The 6959-nt window shown below is 50.9% G+C and overlaps 1 pseudogene; it reads left to right on the top strand.

The window, feature by feature from the left end:
- Nucleotides 1-563: 563 nt before the first annotated feature.
- Nucleotides 564-634, top strand: LOC146856890 (U6 spliceosomal RNA; annotated as a pseudogene).
- Nucleotides 635-6959: the final 6325 nt, after the last annotated feature.

Here is a 6959-nt window from a genome sequence, read left to right as displayed (position 1 = left end):
CGTTTGCCCTGAGTCCGAGTGATTCTTCTACTGCCGGAGTTTGTGACTGCGGCAGTGTGACGCTTCTTCTGGCTGCTGCCTCTGCGTGTGCTGGTTTCCTCCCAGTTGTGGATGCTGCCTTACCGCGTGGGCTGCCTCTTTTGTGGCTAGGGTCCCGGGTTGGAGCCTGACAGGGGCTCGGCATACTGTGTTTCTGCACTGTTCGCCTGGTCTCCCTGCGCCTTGCGCTCTTGTATGTATCCTTGGGTGCCGTCCCTAGTGTTCTTGTGGGGCGCTCCGGTGCCTTTGCGTCGGGTTCCCGTTCTGTGGCTGTGTGACTTGCGGTTTTCTGCTGCACTTCGGGTGTTTGCGTGGTGCGACATAGAGTTGGTGTGCTCCTCTCTTTTCCCTGTGTCCGCCCCTCTCTGTCCTGTCCCCGGTGTGTGTTGGGGTTCCGTTCCCGTGGTGCTCTCGTGGGTTGTGCACTGGGGCTGCTGTGTGGCCCTTTCTTTCGGGGGCTGTTGGCCGATGGACGCCTCTGTCTTTGGGCGCTTCCTGCTCTTCCCGCACTGCTGGTTGCTCCTTTCCACAGAGTGGATTAGCATGGCCCGTGCGCAAGGATGACACGCGGATTCTTGAAGCGTTCCATGTTTTGATAGTGGTGCCGGTCCTCCCGCTCCTGTTCCATTTTTGGCGGGTTGCCCTTGGCCTGTTTGGGTGGCGGTGGCTCCTGGTGTTGCTGGGGTTTGTACCTAGGGCCTCCTGCTTGTGCTGCTTGCTCTCTGCTGCTGCTCTGCGTCCCCACTTCGGCCCTCATGTGTGGTCTACGGGGCTGGGGTTCTTGCCTGGTTGGGCTGTTCCTCGTCCTTGGCTTCCTGGATGTTCCGGGTGGCTGGGATGGTGTGCTGGGGTGTGCGGTGATGCCGGTGTTTTGGTTCACCGTGTAGGCTGTCTTTTATGGCCTTGTCTCTCTTGCGGGGGCCTGGTCGCCGGTTTGGCTCTTTGCCTCTGCGGCATCCTGCTCCCTGGCTGCTGGGCTGGCGCTGCGCGTCCGCTGTCGTTTGCAGCGGGTATGTGCCGCCTTGTCCCCTTGCCACTTTCCCTCCGGGGCTTCTGTGTTGCTCCACTTGGTGTTTGTGGGCTTTCTTGCTAGCTGCCGCTTTGCCTCTGTGGGACGTGGCCTCCCTGGGTTGTGTGTCTGGGGTCGTGGTCCATTCTTGTCCGCTTGGGCTTGCCCTCTCTTGCTCTCTTGGTTACGCCGGGGTCTGCCTGTTTTTTGGCTTTTCTGCGCTGTCCTGATACTGGGTGTTGTTGGGACCCGTGCTGTGGTCTGGCCTGGAGTGGGCTGGGTTCCTAGGTTGGATTCCCTCCTCGGGGGTCCTTGCCTGTGCGGCTGGCTCTGTTCCTCTGCTGCCGTCCGGTTCAGCTGGTTGTGGGCCGTGTTTGGCTGTGCCGTGGGTTATTTCTGCCCCTCTTCGGGGTTGCTCGCTCTGTCCGCTGGGGTACGATGTCCCTTTCCTTTCGGGGGTTTGACCTCCCTGGAGTTCGGTGTTGCCGTATGCTGGGGGGCTTCTTTTGCTGTTGCTGCCTCCTTTTTGCATCTGTTTCTGGCTTCTTCCGTGCTGGTTGCTATTGTTTTTTGGGTGCTCATGGCTCTGGCACTGCCGTTTCCTGGTTTCTGGGGTTCCTTGGTGGGGCCTTGTGTTCCTCTGCTGCTGCGGCGCTCCTGCTCGTTTCTGGGCTTGTATTTGGCTTCTTTCGGTGGGTCCTAGTCGCCCCTCCTATTGACTGTGGCGCTCCTACTCTCGCCTGGTCTTTGTGGTTCAGCTGGGTCGGTACAGGTTTTTTCCTGCTTGTGGCTCCCTGGGGGTGCCTGTGGCGTTCGGCTTCTCTGACGGTTTGGGTTGGGTCCTGCTCTCCCTTTCCTTTTGCGTCCCCCCTGGAGTGTGTTTCCAGTGGCGGTTCGCGTTTTGGATCTCTGGCGTTCATGTCTGGTTTGTTTGGGGCCTGGCTCTCTTTCGCTGGTGCTGTGTCCTTGACTTGGCTCTAGTTTCTCCTCTTTTGTTCTGCAGGGGTTTCTGGTTTCTGCTGGTTTTGGGCGTCTGGTGGTCGCCCTTTTTCAGATGGGTATCCTTGTCTGTGCTCTCTCGGTGGATCCTGGCGGGGTGCTCTCTTGGTTTCGTGTCGTGTTCTGGTGGGTCCTTCTGGGCCTGCTCATGCCGGCGCTCCTTTCCTGGGTTTGGTTCACGTCTAGTTGGGTGTCCGTGTCTCTGCCTGGTTCCTGGGGTTCGGTTGGGTGCTGTTGGGCTTCGGTCCCCGTTGCTCCTGTCTGGATGACCGCCCTCTTCTTTTTTCATGGACTGAGGGTCCCTTGTCCGGCCCTGTGTGGGTCCGGGTTTTCGGGGCTTCTGGGTTGGCTCCTCCGGGGTTGCCTCCTGTTGCTCCTGGTCTGCGGGCTTCCTTCTGGTTCTGAATGTTCTCTGGCTGGGCCTTCTTGTCATGCTCTCCCTCCTGACTCATGGGTGTCCGGGTTCTTCTGCTACTTGGCCCTCTGCTTCTCTGCTTCCTCGGGTTTCCATTTTGGTGGTTTCCTGTGCTTGTTCTTTCTTCCGGCCTTCTGTTTGGTCCGGCGTTGGGTTGCTGGGGGTCTCGTTCGGCCTCCCTGCCTTTTCTTTGCCCTGGGCTCTACGTGGGCTTCTTCCTGGGTTGGTTGGGCCTGTGGGTCCTCCTGCCCTTGTGGTTTGCTGGATTTCGATCCTGGCTTCCTGGTTCTTTGTCCCTTGTTGCCCTCATTTTTTGCTGTCTCTTGGCTCCTCTTCAGTGTCATGTGGGGTCGGACCTGGTGGTTTTCCGGTCTGGGTGCTATGCGCCCTAGGGCTTTTTGTTCCGTGGCTCTGGCCCTTGCTGTGTGCTTGGCCTGGGTGTTGGGTGCCTGTGCGGTCGTCCTCCTTCTTGGCTTCTGTTTTTTTCTGCCCTCCGTCTTGGGGTTCCGGTTCCGTTCCGGATTGCTTCTTCTGCTCCGCCTGTTCTGGGTTTTGGCCGCCCTGTTCGGTTGGCGATTTTTCTTCCCTGTGGGGGCTTGTCCTCCTGGGGCTTTTGGGTTTCTGTCTCCTTCGTGGTCCTTTTTGGTCTGGTTGGGGTCTGGTTCCTGTTCTGCTCGCCGGCTCTTGCTGTGGTTCATCCCCGGCCCTGGCCTCCTCTGCGGGGTTCGTTGGCTTTCTTCTCTATGCTTTCGTCTGGCAGGGGCCTTCAGTTTGGTGTGGTGGGCCGGTTTCTGGCCTGGGCCTTCCTCCTTTTTTGTTGGTCTGGGTGCTTGGGGCTGCGCCTCTTGCCTGGGCTGGCCTTCTTTCTTTGGCCCTGTCTCCTGTTTCTCTGGTTGGTGGCCTCATTTTTGTGGTACTGGCCTTGTGTTGTTTTATGGGTTGTCTCCGGTCCTGGTTTGGTGCTGGCCGGTTGCTTCCTGCGGTCTCCCCTTGCCTCCTTCTCGGTGCTCCCTTGGGTTGCTGCGTTGGTGTGGTTTCCTGGGGGTGCTTTTGGTTTTGGAAGGCCGGTTTTTCTGCTTTGGTATTCTCCACTCTGTTTATGAAGGGGACGAGGACATAAGGGACCTGGGGGTAATGCTCTGTTACTTACCGGTAATCTTCATTACTCCGGGTCCCGTTGTCCTCGTCCCCTTCATACGCCCCTCCCTCCCTCCCGGGCGACCGGCCTTCCTGTCTGGGCTTGGTTGTACAGACGGGATGCTGGGTAAGTACTGCTTATGTACTCCCGGTGGGAGGGGCAGTATTAGGGTCCCAGCATGCCTTCTGCTCTTTTTTTCTGTCGGGAGATAGTAATCTCCACTCTGTTTATGAAGGGGACGAGGACAACGGGACCCGGAGTAATGAAGATTACCGGTAAGTAATAGAGCATTAACCTCGCACAGAGTAAAATCCAATGTAAATTTATGGAAAGTAGGGGGAGACTCGAAGTCAAGCTCAGTATCCAAAGTTCCCTGGTCAACTGATGTTCGATTTGTGTAAAGCTTTGAGTAGTGTGATACCCACTCTAATTCTGATATAGCTATCTCTATAGTAGCTTTATCTTTTTCAACAAAAAATGGCACATTAACCGCCTTCCAAAATGCAGCAGAGTCTCGGTCGATCGATGTCTCATGTAGGGCATTCCAGGCTTCCTCTTTTAAATTTTTCTTCCTTGCGTTTAATGTCCACTTATAATTTCTTCTGGCTTCCCTAATAAAGTCCTGATCCTTCTCTCTGGCCTTTAATGCATATTTAAGTTTAGTGTAGGCCTTAGTGCATTTGGAATCAAACCACCCTTCGCCATGATTATTATTCCTTTTTACATTTACCCACAGCGTTTCTTTGATTTGATTTGAGATGGCTAGGAAGCTCTCTATAATTAATGAATGAGAAGAATTTTCATCAAGGCAAGCATAGAACATATTTTTACATCTCGTCATTAATTTATTGACAAACTCCTCTGGATCCAGTTTTGCCCATTTCAATGCATACCCATTTTGCCGACTCAAAGTAATATTCTTCAGGAACTGCTTAGATTTATCTTCCGTGTTAAAATCTTGTTTATACATCATGATGTCAATACTTAATGGAAAATGATCGCTTAAGGCGATATCGTGGGTAGTAAAGGTCTTAATACGGGAGCAATATCTACTAGATATCAGAATAAAATCTATCGTAGAGAAAGTGCCTCGTCCATTAAAAGTTGGGCTAAATGGGACCGCTGGTGAACATAAGTTGTTAGCAAACCCCATATCACATGAAAACATGATGTAATTCAAAAGATCTCCATATGATGTGTGCAAAAAGTGTGGAAAACTGGTATCTTTTTCATAAGTAATACCACAAACCCCCTTATCGCCATTTTGACATAGAGAACAGTTGAAATCCCCGCCCCATATAACAAAAACATCTTCAGTTGGATAAGTTTGCAAATTGTTCACTTCTCTATTTAAATTTCTCAGAATTCCCTCCCAAAATTCCGAAGGGGCATTGTTATAAAAATCCAATATCATCACACATGATACCTGATCTATGTGTATACTAATGATTTGATAGTGGAGAAGTGTGGCTCAATGGTTAGAGCGGCAGAACTTGATGCAGAGCACTGGACCGGGACCAGGGTTCGATTCCTGTCACGGCAGGGTCTCGGGCTATAAATTCCGCGGACCGGATATTCTCACCTCAGTGCCTATTCTAATCATGGGTCCCACACTGCAACTCTGGGCAATAGCTTGTTTAATCTCCACAACGGCCCCACAGTGCTGGGGATGCCTGGCTTCACCCTGGGATGCCCAGGAGTGGACATCTCACAGGGAAAAAGCCAGGAAGGGTTCCCTAGCGGTATGAATACAGCGCGGGGCGACCCCAGTCCGGGGTAGCTGTGCACTATAGAAGTACAAACACATTTACATTTACATAGTATCGATTGCTAACAACTAGTTCAACTTTTCTCGTTTTTAGATGGCTAGAAATATAGGTGCAAAGACCCCCCTTCGCTCTACCGTGGATCGATCTTACTGCTGGGGTGGAAAATGTCTTATATCCACTCATATGGATTGGCTCCTCTGCCCATGTTTCTTGCAAACTAAATATCTCATAATTACATACATAATCAATCCATACATTATTGGTCACTTTTGATTTTAAACCAGCCACATTCCAAAACATAATCTGGCATTTAGCTTTCCTGGCTTTACAACCATTCCCTCCCTCGTCTCCCTCCGCCTGCAAACTTATATATGCACTTTGGGATATGGGGGTGTGTGTCAAGACATCCTCCGTATCTAAGGTTGTAGTGTTAGGAGGCTCTGTGGTAACCGCTATTACTTGGGCTGGTGATAGGGTTATTGCGACACTGGATCTGGTTATTGATGGTCCCAAATCACAAGAAACATCCAACCCACTAGGTTTTACAGCTTGAGTGGAGCTCTCTGATCTCAGTCAATCAACCGCTTCGAGGTTGTTAAATCTGTCGAAGCGGTTATGAGTAGGAATATTGAACTATCTCCTATAAAGTGGAGTATGATTTTCCCAGTTGGCCCTGGCATTGTTGCTGTACATAGGTTGATAAAAATAGCCTAAAGAAACTAGACTAATGCATGGACCGCCCGTGGGATTATCTCCAATTATACTCAGTATCAATTTTACTAAGTTGGGGGTTTTAAATGACAGCACTACACAGTCCCCTGGCATGTTTTTAAGGGCCTCTGCCTAACCATCCCACTCTCCTTGCCATGTTAAACTCATTAAATAAGTTCTCAGTTAAACCCGTCCTGGAACCTAGCCACTGTAAGGACTTGTTCCTTAAAGTCTCCCAGGGTTCTGTCGTCCCATCTACTAATGTGGGAACGTTGACTAACACTACTACATAGGGCGCAGCAGCTGGCGGTAAGTCTAAGTGAGTGATGTGTCTTGTTCTCTGATTTACATGCACACGATTAAGATTTAATGGTGTTGGAATAGAAGTGGGCATGATCACAGTTGATGAAGTAGTGGGTGGTTGAACCTCAGTATTAACAAGAGAAGTTTGTTTAGTCATATTAGGTAGCCTATATCTTAATATGTTATCGGTAACTGTAACAGAGCTGGTGTTGTTTGGCTTTGTGATATTAATTTGATGGTCGTGATTGCTCATTAAGGCAGGTACATACATATCCTCAGGCACTGGGGGCTGAAGTATGTCCAAGCATTTAGCTAAAGTTGCCTCCATAGTGCCTATTCTAGTAGTCAAGCTACTTAGACTCTCTCTAATTAATAAATCCCGAGCATCCATATTTACTTTTAACTTTCCAACCTCACTCTGTGTACGCTTATTAGAGCTAATTAATGATTTTTCCCAGTTTTCTGTTTTATTATTCAGTGGTGTGGACTTTACCCTTTTAGGGGCCCTTTTACGGGTTTTAGGGGAGGACCTCTCAATTAGAGGCCTGGGTTTTCACAAGTACTGGGACAGTTATC

This window comes from Triturus cristatus, chromosome 3_2, assembly GCF_964204655.1.
Source record: "Triturus cristatus chromosome 3_2, aTriCri1.1, whole genome shotgun sequence".
NCBI classification, from domain to species: Eukaryota; Metazoa; Chordata; class Amphibia; order Caudata; family Salamandridae; genus Triturus; species Triturus cristatus.
This window is presented reverse-complemented; position numbering and strand designations above follow the sequence as displayed.